Consider the following 18,758-nt stretch of genomic DNA (forward strand, 5'->3'; position numbering starts at 1 on the left):
GGCAGCAAGAATCTGGGAGAAAGGAAGAAAAGATGAATGATAGGTATATTAATTATCAGCAGATAATAAAGTAGTTAATTATCCAGTAGAATATATGCTATTTACTTTGTTGCACCAATCAAATATTAAGTGCTTCCAGGAAAATACCAGATTAAAAACCTAGTTCTTTATGAAATAAAATATAATAGGGTAACCTTGGCCTAGTCTAGACATCACACTGCAATTGCTATGTCATTGTCCCATAGCTAAGAGTGAGTCTGCCTTCTTTTTCTGTATCATTTTTGTTTCCCCTAAGCTTGTATGTTTTCTTTTGGTTCCTGGTTGTGGCTCCAATTGTGATTTATATATGTCATAGTATAATGATACCTGACTTGGAATAATTATATTCACTAACCACTGTTTATTGATAATTTGAACTTGTGTTTTGAAATTTAGAAAGAGAAATAAGAAACAGTTTTAGTTGTAACTAGTGTACAGCTTTTCAGAAAGCTGTCCTTTCTGCTTAGTCCAAACAGAGTATGTGTGTGTGTGTGTGTGTGTGTGTGTGTGTGTGTCAACTGCGGATGTCTGTGGGGGAGGAAACTGTATTTGTACAAGTGAAGGTTCAGTGTTTCTTATATCAAAACATCTGAGGCTAAACATTGCTTCTTGATATACAGTAGGAAGTAAAGTAATTAAAAAGTTGACAAAATTTAGAGTCCAAGGTATTTAGGTTCAGGAATCCAAAGCAGATTATATATAGTCCTTTCAAAAATTAAAATTATACAAGATATGCAGAGATATGTTCCTAGGATCCATGGCTAATTTATGGCAGAAAAGAGGTCTGACATTGTATATATGTTTGATCTGTGCACTATCTTGACTTTTCTAGTTGAGTATATTGAATTATGTTAGTCTTTGAAGCTTCTTTAGAACTATTGAACATCTTAATTACCTAGGAAAAGATAGATATAAAGGAGGAGGTTGGGAAAGCTCAAGTTCTTGATGTATTATAAATGTGGCAAACCATTATTACCTTAAAAGTTTTTTTTTAATGTAGCAACTGTTTAAGCATTCATAGCTAACCGGTTCTTCTTGAATTGTTAAAGGTATAAAATATAGGGCCATGATGTGCTACCATGCAAAACTACTGTTCTAAGTTTGAGATCTTGGAAGATCTTATATCATGAGCAGGTTGTTTGAAAAGGAATTCAGAAAGCTGTTAGGTAATCTCAAAGAGGCCATTTGTTGTTATTTACTTTTCATCACAACAAATTATATGATAAACCATCTTCTTTGGATCAATATGTTAAGGAACTAAAAACTATTTGCCCATGGCTACTTGGCTTGTGTCATCAACCTAGCATCTTAAGATTTATAACTGGAGAAGTAACAGGTTCCCCGAATTCTGAGTAATATATTTGGCTTACCTATTAAGTGCTGAAATTTTTATACGTGTTGGAAAAGTATTTCTTGACCTTTATTTATGATCAGGGTTCAAAATTCAATTTCAAAAAATTCTAAAGCATAGTTCATATCTTTGTTGATATTGGGATTTTTTTTTTCATTTAAATATACCTTATAATAAAGTAGTTTTGAAAGATCCTATTTTTCCACTATTTGCTATTAAATGAAAGTGCAATGTGTGTGTGTGTGTGTTGCTGCTTGTTAGTATTTTTAACATATAAGTGTTAAACACCCATTGATTAAAGTACATAGTTGGATATATACTTTTTTTTAAAATATTTGTAGCAATATTTGTATATGGCTACTAAGTAACAAAAAATACTCAATTGCCAAAAGAAAATACTTTTCTTTTAAACTACAAAGCAAAAATTGTACTGTTGGTGTATCTTATGTGTGGCTGTGGATTTCTTTATGACATAGTCCTTAAAATGTTTTCCTTTTCATAGGAATTTAAAAATAAACGTGCACACTTAACACAAATGTTAATGTCCTCACATTAAAGGTGGTTTTCGTTATTTACAGTTCAATAAAATAACGTCATATTCACATAGGATAATAAGCCACAATTTAACTATGGTTTATTAAATAGACCACAGTTATCTGAATCTTCACACCATAAATGTAATGATTCTCACATGATGTAAATAAACCACATCAAGGTTCGTGTGATGTTTGAACTCAGTCATTCTGTTCAATATGCTATTGATTGCGAACTATTTTTGATTTGGCCTAATCTATAAAAAGTTTATTTAATAACATTTTGAATAATATAATTTGGATAACATATGACAGGAAGGGTGGAACTGTTGCATTAGAAACAAAAAGCTCTTTAATATCCCCTTAATTTGAAAGTGCTTAATGTTTCTTCAGTTCTACAAGATGAGTTGGGAGCAAATTAAAATTCCTTTATGGATATAGTAAATATCAGACAATTCGTATATGTGATTTAAAGTTTTTAACTTCACAGAAAGTGCAAACAATCACATGCTCACTCATTAGTTTTAGGATTTAGTAAACATCTTCTGAAACAGCATTAATTAATTACAGCCTGACTGAAAAGCAACTATTTTGAATTGCTGAGAAATGACACAGATTATGGATTGAAATTTGAGATGCCCAGAAGAGATGAACTATTGTACAGAAAACACTGCATGGAGTTTTAAATAAAGCAAGCTGCACCACTTCCTTCTTGGGACTAAGAATTAGCAGGCATTCCCTAGGCTGCAAGTACAAACATACCTTTGGCTATCTGTTTTATGTACAACCTTTAGTTGCAAATTTTAATGGAGAGGTGATGGACAGTGCAGGAGGTGGGGAAGCTCAGTAATTTGCAGGATGGGCCTTAACATCTCCTGGTGTTCACAACTCTGTGTTAGTGCCAGTTAGATGTGTTATTTAGTTGTCAATTACTGTCATTCTGAAAATCAGTAAGGAGAAGCACACGTAAGAATAGTAACAGATACAAGCTTTAAACTATTTTCTGTTAAAATATTTATTATTGCTAGAAATGCCATACTATGCATTATTCCAATGTATTTGTTACTGAAGATTAAAATATGACCTTTACAGTAAAGAAAAAAATTATATAGCATCTTAAAGGTAAACAGTCATTTTACAAGACGAGCTTTTGTACTTCAGTCTGTTTTCTAGAGAACTACAATTGTTCTCTATGGTGTGTTAAAACTGCCATATTTTTTACAAAGAATATTGATAAATATTTAAGCTGATGCAGCCACATTTACTAAAAATAATTCTGTCCCTATTTTTCCTGTTCTTTAACCGATATACAGGAACTGGTTTCTGCCTTCTTGAAGTTAAAATAATTACTTTCTTAACGAGTGAATAATGTAACAAAACAAATACTGTTTCCTTGAAGGAACCCTAGTGATTTGGAATTTGACTGCCCTTTAAATGCTGAAGAAGTCATTAGAATGTGCTCCATTAAAGCCTGGAACAATATTCCTCATTTATATCACTAGAGATTGCATGTGGAATTGCAGAACCCATGCAAATATATCTAACTGTCACATGCTGACCTAGCACGGCATTATAGAATAAGAAAAAAAAATCAGAACCCTTGCGATCATTATGTGCTGAGAAGACACACATCGAGTGTCACATGAGATCAAATAAAATCAAATCTTTATTATAGCCCAAGAACAGGATTATACATGAGTATTAGGGGTGAGCAGTTCTTTCTCATTCAAAAAAAGTAATATTTAGAACTGCAGTGCAATTTTTACTGTCACAATCATTGTCCAAATAGGCCTTTTTTTTTCTTATCTGGTTTTAGAGTGTCCATTGCTTGTTGTTCTATGTGTTCACTACAGATCTCATGGTGAATGCTTCCTAATAAATGTTTAGTCTTCACATATGTATGCTGGCAATTTGTGAATGTCTGCCAACACAGAGACATTGATAGATGTTGGCATATATGTGGATACTAATGTCAGCCCTTTTGTATGTCCAAAAGTTAAAGGGTAATATTTCTTCTTTTTCAAGCATTCAGTTGTAATGAAATCATTTAATTCAATTGGAACCATGAACACTTCACCAAATTTTGAATTTCCACTATAAAATATCTATCATGCATAATAATTTAATAATATATAATAATGGATATAAATTGCCCCTTGACAGGTTCAAATCCTCTACTTGAAAAATGAAGTCAGTTTCAAGGATTGGAATGAAGCCGTAATATTTAAGCTTTTATGGATAAGTTTGTAACTCTCCAGTTGTTGTCTTACCATGCTCAAAAGAATTTGCAGTAATATTCATAGGCTTTGTGTAACTGGGTTGATTCAAAAGCAATATGTGTTAAGTACGCATTTTCTGATTCTTAGGCCCTTCAAATTTGGATTGGTGCATAACCCTATTATGCAAACTTTTTTGAAATTATCTTAAACAGCTCTGGATTTCACAGATGGTGTGTGGATTGGATTTTCATCTATAAAGATTCTATATCCTAAGTTTATATTTTGGTGTATATTCTTAATATTTTTCTGATATGTTCAATGTTTTGACTAACAGCATGTATATTTATTTCTATTTATCTTATAGTTTTCATAAGTGAACCAAATAAATAGACTGGGCTGGCTTAAAGCATATTAAAATGTATGTAAGCAGCAACACCAATAAATAAATTCTTCACAGGATTAACTTTAGCACACGGGTCTCTCAAGCTCCGTTTTCATTGGCAAGGGCACTGCAGGCTGGTTCTTCATTGTTTTCAGGGTGGCCCCACGGCCAGATCTAAGCACCTGGCGAACCTGATCTGCCCCCGGTCCCCAGGCCTCGAGTTTGACACCCCTATTCTATATGCTCTGAAAGTATGGGGAGGTGTAGGAAATTCAGAAGCTGAGCACTGCAATAGAGAAGGTTTGCAATGTCATCATCCATGTCTTTTTATCATAGTAGTTGTCTCTCAATGACGTATGTTGTTTGCGAATGTTTGAAGTTATGACAGCATGGGGAAAAGTGCTTTAGAACCTCCCAGAGTTGCCTTATCAATGAAAGGATGGCATATGAATGTAATAAAATTAATGACTGCTGCAGTTATGACAATGACTATCATAGCCTTCTTTGTGTACTTTGCTCCCTTCGTCTCATCTTGGTTAATTGGATTTTAACTGAATTATAGTGTATGGTTTTATTTATTGTTTTAATGTTTATATCATGTTTTCATTACATAGCTTTAAGCCACCTAGAGTCACCTCGGCAACGTAGGCAATATAGAAGTTGATAATAAATAAACCCTCCTCAGCTATGGACTTCATCTGCTTTTAAAAAGCAGACAATTATGAATCCAGAAGAACCACCAAATCATGCATCAACTAATTCAGTGGAACTACAAGAAAAATTATTGGGATCAATGTTCCTGAATATTTACTCATTTGTGGAGAATTACCAGTTGAGTTTATTTTGCCCCTCCTATATCCAGACTGCCTCCTGCACCGCCCAGGGATTTCCATAGACGAGAATGGCACTGTTCTGATGAATGCCATCAATATATAGTAGTGCTTAAAAGTTTGTAAACCTTTTTGAATGTTCAATATTTCTGCATAAATATTGATATGGGATTGCCCCACTTTGCATTAGGTTAGAATATTAGGAAATGATTTGACTTCCATCCCTTTTTTGCATTAGTCCTTTTTATCTAGATTCGGTTAATTTTAACCTTTTAATTCTTAATGCTGAAGATTTTTAATGTTTTAATATTATCATTTTTATATTGTGTTTTAAATTGTAAGCTTCCCATAATTGCTTGACAGTGAGATGAGTAGTATATTAAATAAATAGATAAATAAATAAAATCTAAAACATCTGTTTTCTACACAAGTCTTAAACCCAAAAAGTATCCATATAAGCCATTGAGATATTATTATACTTGTTCATATTTATTGAGAAAAATAACGTCTGTGCTACATTAGAAAAATGCTCTTTTCTGAGCTGTGGATAAAAACATTTTGTTTTAGAATTTCAGACTTCATGTGCCAGAAGATAAATTGTTTCTTTAGCTTATTAAGGATAACAAAGTAATTAGTCACATGACAAGCATAGATCTGACAAAGTAATATCAACATTGGGAGTGTACTCCCATATTTTTTCTCTGAAAGATAAATAAAATATTCTAAACATATCCTCAGTGTCTTCAGTAATCCTGGGTTGAGCTGATCTTAAAAAGTTTGATGAGGATGTAATGCATTCTTGAATGTATTCTGCATTCATTTTGACTAGAAATAGATAAAATTATATATACATTTATATAAAGTGCTTCAATCTTCAATTTATTTCTACAAAAAAATAATTTTCATATATTCAACAGAAAATACTGTAATTTCAGTGACATTGGCATAACAGAAATTAGCGTGAGACACTGAATAGTGTTTTAAATGTGCAAACGTATGTTTTATGTTTAATATCACATGATAAAACCAAATTAAATTCTGAAGCCTTCAGAGAAGTTGCATTGTTTACTCATTATTTGTTAAATAATTCGATGCTAGCATTTTTTTCCATAGGAGCTATCATTTAATATAAGCAACATGTAGCAGTAATGGTTGTATATGTAGTTTCATTGCAACTAAGTGTTTCATATAAGCTACAGGGAAATCATATTCTCATCAGACAAATTATTTTCTTCATTTATGACTATGGACCTTAGAAAGACAAGAATGCATATTGCTGGGCCTGCTCTTAATGGTTTTCTTGTCTTCACGTTATTGCAGTTATTATGTCAACAGGCACTAAACTTTCCGCATTTGCTGTTTGTTAAGTACTCTAAAACACAGGATAACCACTACACAAAGATATTATCACTAGTCCAAGACATTGATGCAGTATTGATCACTGGAAAAGTCACATGGAAATAATTTAAAATCACTTCCAACCATAGTAGCTGGGAAACATTGCATTTGTATACACAAAAAGTTCAGTTACCATAGCCAAACAGGCAGAGAGAACTTGGGCCATTTGTATCTTCCCAAAATTCAGTCCTATGAAACTGAACAGCCAAGTTCAATTCTGTTTCAATCCATCAATAAATTGCGTTGTCATAGCTTATAAACAAAAAATTAATAAAAAGTATTTTAAAAAACCTCTAGACTCTAGATCATTGGTGGCGAACCTTTTTAGCACTGAGTGCTGAAACAGGAGCACGTGTGTGCATATGCCAGAAACCAGAAAAGCAGCTCCCTGGGGTGTGGAAGTGCTGGAAACCAGAAGTGTCGCTTCCCGCCGTACATACGCCTGCCAGCCAGTTAAACATCATGCATGCACGTGCGTTAAAAACCGGAAGCCAGGTGGCCAGCATGCACGCTGGGAGCTGCTCTTCCAGTTTCAGAAGAGCAATGGGCGACAGATGGCGTACATGGAGTGATGGCTCTGCATGCCACTTTCAGCACACGTGCCATAGGTTCGCCATCATGGGTCTAGATACTTTATGATAATAGCCATATAATAATACAATTAATAGATAACTATATTAATATAGGAATTTACAGATTATATATCACTAGCTCCAGAATCAATCTCAAGGGTCTTCTGCAAATTGTAAGGGATATGTCTGCATGATTGTGTGCGTGCATCCTTGCCTTAGGCAATAAGCTATTCCACCATAGGAAGGAGGCCTCTGTTGAGAACATCTGCCTTTGAGCTCGCTTTTGTCATATGTCCTGTTAAGAGAGAACCCTCAAGTGTTTTTTTATTCAATTAAGAGGGAAAGTTCATCAGAAAAACGTGGTATCTTAGGTAAGAATGCACGAAATGTTGAACATGAAATCAACGGACCCTTCCAAGATATACTGTAATTGTTATGTGAGATTTCAAATAATACTATTTTTTATGGTGTGTGCGGGGTTATCTGTGATTGTATCTTGCACTTGGCATTTGCTGACCTCTGCTTTAATAGCAAGGCTCATATCTCTCGTTTGCTTTTATGAACTGCATCTCTGGGCTTTTGAAATAGGCAGTCCCAGATCAAGAATGAGATCCATTCCTGAGTCTAGAAAGTCTAAATTCCTTAAGTTGAATTTGTATTTAATCAGAACAGCTTCTTTACCATCAATTAGCCAAATTCTTTTCTGTGCATATCAAACACTTAACAAAGGCCTTCAAATGCACCACATTTGAAACAAAGTATGATGGTAAATAAACCACCCTGCCTGTAATCTTAAAACACTTCCGAAATAATTCTTAGGTCCTTGTTTAGAACTTGAATTATTAAATTTCCACCAGTGCTAGACTGTGAATCTTAACTATAGATTACTTACAAATCATTACCACCACCACCAGCACCACCACCACCACCACCAGCACTGGGCATTATGTAAAAAATACAACTTACCTATATCTGAAAAATCATGGGTACCTAAAGTGGAAAAAGTTGTTAAAAATGAGAACGTGAAGATCTTGTGGGACTTTCGAATATAGACTGATCGTCATTTGGAACACAATATGTCAGATATCACAGTTGTCAAAAACTGAAGAGTACAATTTATTGATATTGCTGTACCAGGAGATGCCAGAGTTGAAGAAAACTGGAAAAAACCACAAAATATCGTGATCTGGCCATCAAAACTATATGATTATGGTTGAAACATAACAGTGATACCCATTGTCATTGGGGCACTTGGTACCATGTCCCAGAATTTTACGAAAGACATCAAGAAATTGCAGCTTTCTGCAACAACACCAGGGGAACTACAAAAGTCTGCACTACTCGGAACATCATACATTTTAAGAAAATACTTGGTTGATACCTACGATACTGGCAGCAACCTGTATCAACCGATCAGAGCCAGACAATGATATTTGTGATACAATTTTTAATGTTCAGCTGACTGAGTTTCATGTTTAATGAATAAAAAATTACAATAATAATGGAAGGACTTGGTAGATGGATAAAAATGCCAAATCCAATCAAACATCTGGCTGACTCTGCGAATAACCATAATAATAATATCTATGAAAAGTCTGGATAAATAGACGTTGCAATACCTGAGAGAACAGAATAGAAGCAAAAGAATTGGAAAAAATTACACAATATAAAGACCTGAAAATTAAATAAGACTGGCAAAAGAAAGTGAAAAATAGGTTTCTTGGGTGTAATTTCAAAACATTTGAGCACCACCTGAACACCAGCTCTGACAAAATCATTGTCAGTCAATTGCAAAAGGCAGCTTTACACTTAGCAGCTTACATCTTGTGAGAATACTTTTACTATTATTAAACAACAACATCTGTCTATCCCAGATCCTTGAGAAGGACTCAATGCAGAGATGTGGTATTCAGCAGGTTCTGACCCATTCTGTAGAACTCGTAGTGGAAATTTTGAGTAGTTTGGGGAACTGGCAAATACCACCTTTGACTGGAGATTTTACAGTATCCTTCCCCTGTCATGCCCACAGAACTGGTAGTAAAAAAAAATTGAATCCCACCACTGGCTCATTGAGTGGACAGAAAAGACATTTAGAGTCTAAATGTTTGGATGCCTATGCGGCAACTATAAGTAGTAATGAACCAATATAATAATAATAATAATAATAATAATAATAATAATAATAATAATAATAATAATAATAATAATAGAAACATTTCTTAAATTTGTTTAGATAGAGAAAAGAAAAACGATTGTTATTAAAGTTTAGAACCAACACTCATGAAAACATTGAGCAGCTTCAGCTGTTTATTGGCAAGAGGAAAAAGAACAGTGTCCACCATTTTTAGTAATAAGCTGTCTGTTTGTAAATACAATATGTGTAGTGTTCAAATCAGAAGTAATCCAAGGCTGTCTGCAGTTATCAGCTCATCTTTATTTCATCATGAAAAATAAATTATTCTGATTAATACAGATGGGGCGTTGGTTCTTACCTGATACGCTTCTTTTCGTAGAGCTGTTGAGAGTGTCCAGGTTGGGAGGAGCTCCAGTCTCGGCTCTTCCAGGCTGAGCTTGAAAATTGAGGAACGCCCCCCTCACCGTCACATGGTCCTCGGGCACTCCCAGGTTTTTGCACAGACGAGAAGGAAAGTCCTGTTCTCATCACACTCAGGAAAAAAATATATTAGATTGCTCGGTCGAACAGCCAGGTTTCCCACCAGACGGCCTACGGGTGGGGCTGGACACTCTCAACAGCTCTACAAAAGAAGCGTATCAGGTAAGAACCAACGCCCTTTCCATAGAGCTGTCTCGAGTGTCCAGGTTGGGACATACCAAAGCTTGGCTAGTCCTGCGGGTGGGGCCCCGTCTGGAATAGAATCTCTCCTGGAACCCTGATGACCCGCTGGAAGGCATGCCCAACAGGAGAAAACCCTGGATGTTGGAATGTCTCAACAAGGGGCCTAAAGAGGAGGCGGAGCTATCCGGAGGCAGTCCCGCCAAAGAGGCCAACAGGTGTGCACTGGGACCGGGATTCAAGAAACTGGGAAGATCGACCCGTGTTGGGAATTCCCCTGGGAGAACTCTGGGACAGAGAGAAGGAGGGAGGCGCAGAGATCTGTGTGTGAGGCCCGGGAGCGCAAGAAGGGACCCGGCTAGCATTGAATGGGGGTAGATGTGTTGCCGACCAGTTGCCCAGGGCAGGGTGAGGAGGACAAGAGTGCTCCTGGGGTAGGAGCCTGTTGCAAGCAGGGTTAAAGGTCGGAGTAGAGAAGGCCTTCTCGCACTCCTTCCTCTTTTTTTTTTTTTTTTTTTAAAGGACAAGCGCCTGAGGGCGACTGCATTATCGAGAGCGCCACGGCGAACCTCTCCCGGATCCCGGGAGGGCTTCCTGGAAGAAGTACCTCCGGACCCATCCGGCTCCGCTCGGTAGGGAGATCTATAGGGAGAGGATCGGTAGTATCTGGCAAAGGAGGAGGAGTGAGAAGAACCCTGGCGAGGAGAGGGGGAGCCTCTGAAGTCGGACCTCCTAGAGAGGGAAGGGAGGTATTGCGCTTGTTCCGGGTCTCGGCCAGGAATGGGTCGAGAACCGGTCCAAATAACTTCCCCCAGAGATGGGGGCTGTTGCTAGCTTAGTCTTGTTTTTAACGTCCGCTTGCCAGTGGCGGAGCCAGAGTAGACGGGCGGCGGTAACCTGGGACGAAATGGCCCTGGTGGAGAACTTTGCCGCCTGGAAGGTGGCGTCTGCAAAACTCGGCCGCGGCCAGGATCTTGGCAATGTCCTGGTGCGCCCTGAGATTGACTGTGGGGACATGCTGCTTGAGCTGCTGGAGCCACTTGATGGAAGACCTGGTGAAAAACGACGCGGCAGTGGAAGCCCTGACTGCCCAAGCGTCAGAGAGGTGAGCGCGGCACAGGGCCAGTTCAGCTCGCTTGTCCTCGGGCTGGAGAGCATCGAGTGAGTCGCTGGGAGTAGAGCGGGAAACCAGGCCCACCACGGGCTCGTCCACGGGAGGGGTCGAGCAAGGTGGAGAACTGCGGTTCCAGGTTAAAAAACCGCTTGTCCTGGGCGTTGGGGGAGGGGGCCCGAGGAGGCCAGCTGCCTAGAAACCATGTCTGAGAATATGGGCGGGACAGGGATCACCTCAGTTTCCGCCACGGGCTGAGAGAAGAGAGAGTCGGGAGGAACCCCTGCCGCCGCTGGGTTGGGTGGGGAGGGGGTTCAGGCCCGAGGTGGTCCTGGCTTTGAACAGGAGGGACCTAAATAGGTGCGGTTTAAAGAGCCCTAGAAACGCGGGCTGACCTGGAGGGAGGCCCTCGTCCTCCGACATGTCCCCTTCTAGGGGACCTGTTCCCGAAAAAGAGTTCACTGCCTATGAGGGACCTCATGTCAAGGTCCTGCTCGTCCCCAAAGAGGGAAGGGTCCCGGGTTCTTGGGCCTCCATTCCCTCCAACTCCAAAGGTAAGGTTAAGTCCTCTTGGGGAGTTGCCTGACTATGCGAGGCCGCTGATCCTAGAGCCTCGGGGCGCGGGCCGAGGAGCCAGGCCGGCCAGCTGCTGCATCTGTTGCGCTACCCTTTGCCGGATGGCCAGCTCCATAGCCTGCATTAGGTTTTCGGGTATTTCCGCCATGGGGAGAGACTCCTCCGGGCGCAGTTCTACAGCAGTGGTGGGCAAGGTGACCTCAGGGGCCTGTCCAGGCTGTGGGGAGAAGCAGAAGCAGGAGGGGAGGGGAGAGGAGGATGGGTGGAGGTTGATGGAACGGAAGGGTCCCGGGACACAGAGCTTGACTCCTGAGAGCGTCTGTCAATTTCCCTTCGAGGGCCCTGTGTCGCCTGAGGGCATCCCTTTGGGAAGCTTTGGATGGTTCCTGTGCCTGTTTGCGCAGGTGGTGGGATTTGGCCTTGGCCTTCAGAGAAGTGCCACGAGAGGTATTGTCGTCTGCCATCTGGAGAGGAGAGAAAAAGGAAAAAATTTTCTGGTTAATGCGAGGCGGTTAACAGGTCTGGGTACAGCCTAAGCAGAGGCTGGAACTCCCAGTGCTCGTGTTGCACCCCTTTTTGTCAAGGCCACAGAATTGTTCTGTAACGTGTTGGGAAGTAGGGCCAGCCCGGGGCCAATCAGCCAGAATGAACGCCAAGCTGTCCCTGCCGGGCGAACCGGGAAGGGACATGGCAAGCAACTAACTCCTTAGTTGGGGGAGACTTAGGCAGAATTGCAAGGTATTTGAGCAGTCCCAGGATCTGCCCAGGAGTCAGGAAGCAATGCGGCCTACTGGTAGGCCTCTGAAAAAAACCAATGACCCTGGGGCCGCAGGCAGAAGGGAATAATGTAAGCTGAAACCAGGTCTGGATGCGGCTACGGGAGGCCGGGAATCCCAACGCACGTTCCACGCCCCCTTTTAGAAAAAAAAAAAAATTTTCTGTTTAAAATAGAGGTTTGGTACAGAACCAGGGCCTAGCCCAGAGACCAATCAGCCAGAAAGGTGAACGCAGGCAGCTACCCCTGCCGGACGGACCGGGAAGGGGTGAGGGGGCAGAGCTGCTACTTCGCCTGCTGGGGAAAAAGGCTGCAGGGCCAACAGACCCTATTTCTGCAGGAGGCCTGTTGGTAGAATAAAAGACAGGCTGAGACAAGGGAATCCCAGGCTGCCTAATAGTCAGTTAAGGCTGCGGCCTGTAAAGGGCCTCTAGTAATGGCGGACGGCCATGCGGCCACTCCCAAGATGGAGGCCGTTCCAGGACACACCCAAGATGGCGTCCATTCCAGGGCACACCCAAGATGGCGGCCGTTCCAGGGCACACCCAAGATGGCGGCCGTTCCAGGACACACCCAAGATGGCGGCCGTTCCAGGGCACACCCAAGATGGCGGCCGTTCCAGGGCACACCCAAGATGGCGGATGCCACAGGGGGCCCAAGATGGAGGCCCATAAGCAACGGAGGCAGCCCCAGCGGCGGTAAACTCCCAGGAAGATTAGAGCCCTTGGGAGAACCAGGGAAGCGTACCCTGGGCTAGAAGGCGTTCGCGGGGGAACGGCGGCTAAGGCGAGGAGAGGCAGGCAGAAACGAAGCGGCCTCGCGGCGGAGCGATTAGGCGGCAAACGAAGCTGGGGGAGCGCCGAAGCGCTCGTTTTCTCCCCTTAAAGAAACGGCTCGGATATTAAAAACACTCCCTGGGAGTTCAAACCTGAGTTCCTGCGCTGCCTGCCGGTGATCCACGTGAAAAGCGATGAGAGAAGAGGCCTAGAATGTTGAACGACCGGAGCAAGGGAAAAACAGCCTGATAGCCACGAGGCTGAGCAAAAAACTGGGGAGTGCCCGAGGACCATGTGACGGTGAGGGGGCGTTCCTCAATTTTCAAGCTCAGCCTGGAAGAGCCGAGACTGGAGCTCCTCCCAACCTGGACACTCGAGACAGCTCTATGGAAAATGCACTTTTCTTAATGATGAAAGGAAGCTCTTCATCTTTGCTACTCCTCAATTTTTTTTTTAATGTGAGCTTTAACAAAATATGTCCTATTGTCCTTTTCTTGGTGTTCTTATGATGATGGATCAAAATAGAATAAAACTTTTTGACAGAGTTACAGATTGTGTTTCTTGAAGGAATTTGAAGAGGAGCCATTTTAATTTAGAGATGACTAATTTAAAATATTACTTTAAGTGTCTGGTATACAATATGATCAAACAGTTGCTAATTATACTAAGTCAGTTGAGAGGAAATTGGAAATGAGGACACTCAGCAAGGGAAAAGAAGAGACTAATGCACCATTAAAAGATTTAGGAGATTTAGTTAAGAAAACAGTGAAGGCTCAGGTTTGTAGATGAACTAAATTGATGGCTCTCCCACATACATGGTTTTATGTACTTACTTGGTAAATATACTATACACTCCACCCCTACCCACAAAGTAGAGTAAAATATTTTTGTACAGAAAAATCACTTTTATACAAGTAGTCCTTGATTTACAACAGTTCATATATTGACCATTCGAAGATCAATGACACTGACAAAAGTGACAATTTTTCACATGACCATTGCAAAATTCAGACTTTTGGTACCTGGCTCATATTTATGATGGTTGTAGTATCCTGGGGTTATATGATCACCTTTTGCAACCTTCTGACAAGCAAAGTCTGTGAGAAAACCAGATTCACATAACAACTGTGTTGTCAACTCCTAAAGCAACTGTAGTAATTCACTTAACTGTGGCAAGAAAGATCATAAAATGGGACAAAATTCACTTAGCAATTGTCTCAATTAGCAACAGAAATTTGGGCTCAATTGTGGTTGTAAGTCAAACACTACCTATAGTGCAATTGTTGCCATGCTCATAATTTCTTGTTCTTTAATCTAGAATAAATAATCCAGGTCATTTTAACCAACAAAATAGCCAATGAAACCCACTTAAAGGCAAGACTTTATAATTCCAAAATGCACAAGATTAAGTGGTTGACTTGGTCCTATCCATGTATGGTCTTTCCAACAATCTTTCTCAATTTGATTTTTTCTCAATTTTTGATTTTTTGGTTAGGTGGCGACACCTAACCACACCGGCCTGTAATTTGGGGAGTATTTGCTGAGTACAACTGAGGAACATCAGGTGAAGGAAGATTGCACAAAATTCTTAATGTATTTTGAGAATGAATTTAAGACTTACACTCTATGATTACTTGATATTTTGTCATGTTTTTACTGAATTTACAGTTCTTATACGGTAAAAAAATGGTGAAAATTATTATGAATTCTGATTTTGGATATGCTTAAATATTAATTATATCACATACTCTAATGTCTCAAACTGCCATGCAAAGTTGTATTGAAGCTAAAATGCTAACTTGAGATTTTAAAATAGACCTACACAAATGTTAGGGTCATGGAATTTTTAGAATTAGTTTACAATTTTACTAAGCGACCAAACTAGTGGTAACAGTGAGGCACCTATTTGAAAATTAATAGCTCAGAGTAAGTCAATGATCTTGAATACTTCACAAATACTAAATTGCAGTGACCATAATATGTAGTGATAAATATACCTTGTCATTGTTGGTCCTTCAGTTTTGTCTGATCGTTGGCCATTTTATGGATCACTTTCTACTGTACATATATCTGTGAATTTAGTATTCTAAATTTTAAAATATGTGCATGGGTAGGTGAAAAGTTTTTAGATTGTAGTTATCAGCAAAATATGTAGAGATATATGTAGAGAAGATACTTATCTGCCTTTTGCTTAACCCTGATTTAAAAGGAGTGTGATTTACAAAAATGATATATTTATATATACGCTCAAGAGGTTTTGGAAAGTTTGGAGTGGCCCCCAGGCATTCTGCTATGCAGATAATTTACAAAGTCTGTTAACTTCTACAGTAAAACTGCATTAGATGTTGTTAGATCAACTTCCAGTTCATTTTATAAAATACCAAAAGATATTCTACTATTAATATAAATTAATACTTTAGAAATCCTTAGAAATGGATCCTTGGCAAAAAAATCCTATGCTATTTTTAAGGCATCACAAAATTTGAAATTTTATATTAAATACATAAGTGGTTAAACAATACCCAAGTAAGGGATAAAAACACATTACAATTAGAATCATAAGAATTTAATCAGCTTACACTAATAAAAAGTGTTAAATATTGCAATTAAGGAAAGATAAAGGATTTTAAAAAGTAGGAAAAAGAAGGGTAGAATATTTTCTCTGACTTGGGGTAGACTTCATTTAACAAGTTAATTTTTTCATAACCAGTACATTGTTATTTACATATCACTCAGCATACACACACACACACACACACACACACACACACACACACTCATTCATGGGGATGTTGTTGAACATCCTGTATAGATGTCTGTGCTTATGTCTATGTTTGGTATTAGAAAGTTTAGTAATTTAAGTTATAGATTATATTTTTATTAGAGTATTGAAGTTTCTTTAATTGCATCCTAAGAGAAGGAAGTGTAAAGTGGTATGGTCTGAAGTTCAATAGGACTTCAACACTGTTCTCTATTTGATGATGCTAAAGTGAAACACTTCTTTAAAATTACATCACAAAGTAACGTACTCTCCTGTGGGTAAGTAGGAGCTACAAGAGATCCCTGAAATCACACGCACACACACACCAAAAATTCTTTATTGTCATGACTTTTAACAGGGCAAAATGGTGAATCATAGGACAATAATTTTTGAATGTTGGAACCTTAACTAATTTATAGAACTGCTAACTTACAAAATGTATCTAAAATACAGACTCCATGACCCAAGTGGATTGAAATTTGAAAACACTGTAACTGCTGTGCCGCTAGGCAACTGATGAGGTCACATGATCTTCATTTTTGAAATACTGTGACAGTTTCTCAGCCAGTCTTGCAATCCCTTGCTCCCTTTCCTACCCAGCAGCAGTTACTTACCTATCTGCTGGGGACAGAAGGAAAGGGGAAAGAAGGGAGTAAAGCCCCTAAGGGCAGGACAAGAAGTACAGATGGAAACTTAATCAAGGACAGAGAGATCCTACCTAGAACTAAAGACAAATTTCTTGACAGAAAGAACAATGAAGCAGTGGAATGGTTTGTGGGTATGCCATCGCTGGATGTTTTAAGAAGAAATTGGACAGTTATTTGCCCAAAATGGTATAGGGCCTCCTGCTTGAGCAAAGGGGCTAGATTAGAAAGCCTCCAAATTGTCTTCCAACTCTATTATTCTGTATTCTGGAAGAGAGGGATGAAAGAAGTATGGAAGAAATATTTCTGATGCTCCCTGCCAGCTTCCCACAAACTCAACTGGAAATTTACTCCCACTACTTTTTTGCCTACCCATGATCATTTTATTTCCATATTTAGATAATAAAATATCTTTAAAATAATGACCCAATGGGCCACTGGGTGTCTAGTATTAAATTAATTCTGACTACACTTGAAAGCTATTCATTTAATTAAGGATATTCAAAAGGAAAAAAAATAGAAAATACTTTATAGTAATAATTTCTCTATTCAAGGAAAAATGGAATTCCAGCTTCTCGACAGATGGATCTCCAGTTTCTGCTTAAATACAAGACAGTCTGTTCTAGTGTCAAACAGCTTTTATCATTAGGAATTTTCATTAAATGTTTGGGGCAGCAAAGAACAAGTTTTCTGTATCTTGTGGTTGACAGTCATTGACACATATAGAGCTAGATAGAATAATTCATATTCCTAGCTAATCATATAAAGCATTTCCCCCAAAACTGAATGTTTACTGAACGTGTTGGAGGTGTCACACAGCCTTCACGAGCCATTTATAAGATCTTCAGTGCTTCTGTCCCTGAGATGCTCCAGAAAACACACTTAACCTATATAAACCAAACTTAAGTGATTTAATCACAATAATGGGAACTAGAAGAGGGAGGGAGGGACAGGGAGAGAGAGAGAGAGAGAGAGAGAACGAAAACACATGCCATGGCCATTTTTTTCCCTTGGCTGCAGCAGACTCACAAGTTTTTGTTTCCTCTGTCCACTGCACAAGTTTTTGTCATTTGTTAGTTTATATCAATGTCCCTCTTCCCCAAAACAGTAGTGAACTGATTTAAAGAAGGAGAGTGCACATTGTTGAAGTTTTACAGTTTCTATGAAAAAGAAATGTATGATGATTGAGCATGGAATGAAGGGAAAATGGAAGTGTTATTGTACTTGTAGCTTTATGAATTACATTACAGATCTCATGTCTGCCAATACTAAGATGATGATAATGTCTAGAAATTGGAGTGAAAAGCATTCTTAGGGAAATTTTTCTATCTTATTTAAATTAAGTGTAGAAAAAAATCAATTTCAAAAGGAATACTTTTTAACATTAAGGTTAACACAATATTAAAAACTTTAAAATGGATAGGGGATAAGATGATGGTTGCTTATTAAAGCATACAAGGTCAGTTTTAAAGTGAATCAGATATGACCATAAGCAGGTAAGTTTTTTGAATTTTCTATCACTAATGGACAACAATAAAATGGGTTACCTATGCTTCCAGGTGTTCAACCTCTGACCTACCTTTTATATGATCCCTTAGAGTTCCCTTTAATCATATTTGTTGCAGATTGGTGATAGCACATCTTTGAAAGAAATAAGTCAAACAGTAATGCAGTAAGATTTAGTATAGAATTAAGTAACAAAAATATTTATTTATTAAATGTTTATGCCACCCATCTCTTATACAAGGTGACTCTGGGCAGCTTACATTGTTCAAAATTCTTGTCCTAATTCCAGGTAAACAAAACCACCCATTGTATTGTTTCACTTTCTCTTCTCTTGGTTAAGCCAAAGATTTTGAGTGAAAATAACCTAGGTATCTACCAGATCAATTTAAAGAACCTATACATTTGTTTTAAGCTTAAATAAGGAATTGTAATACGTAATAACTACTGGTAAAACTAATGATACACTTGATTTTTTTCCACTGATTTTTCCA

At 38.9% G+C, this 18,758-nt stretch overlaps 1 long non-coding RNA gene across 1 annotated transcript; it reads right to left on the reverse strand.

Annotated features, from left to right (window-relative positions):
• Positions 1 to 6,105: 6,105 nt before the first annotated feature.
• LOC148123855 (uncharacterized) lies at positions 6,106 to 18,500 on the reverse strand. Its single transcript, XR_015740497.1, has 3 exons — positions 18,341 to 18,500; positions 8,291 to 8,314; positions 6,106 to 6,179 (listed from the first exon to the last, which is right to left on the reverse strand). It is a non-coding gene; the product is annotated as an uncharacterized LOC148123855 (long non-coding RNA).
• Between the last annotated feature and the right edge of the window lie 258 nt (positions 18,501 to 18,758).

The sequence above is a fragment of the Pseudonaja textilis genome, unplaced genomic scaffold (assembly GCF_049901715.1).
Source record: "Pseudonaja textilis isolate UNSWEBS1 unplaced genomic scaffold, rPseTex1.2 PTEXCTG170, whole genome shotgun sequence".
In the NCBI taxonomy this organism is placed as follows: Eukaryota; Metazoa; Chordata; class Lepidosauria; order Squamata; family Elapidae; genus Pseudonaja; species Pseudonaja textilis.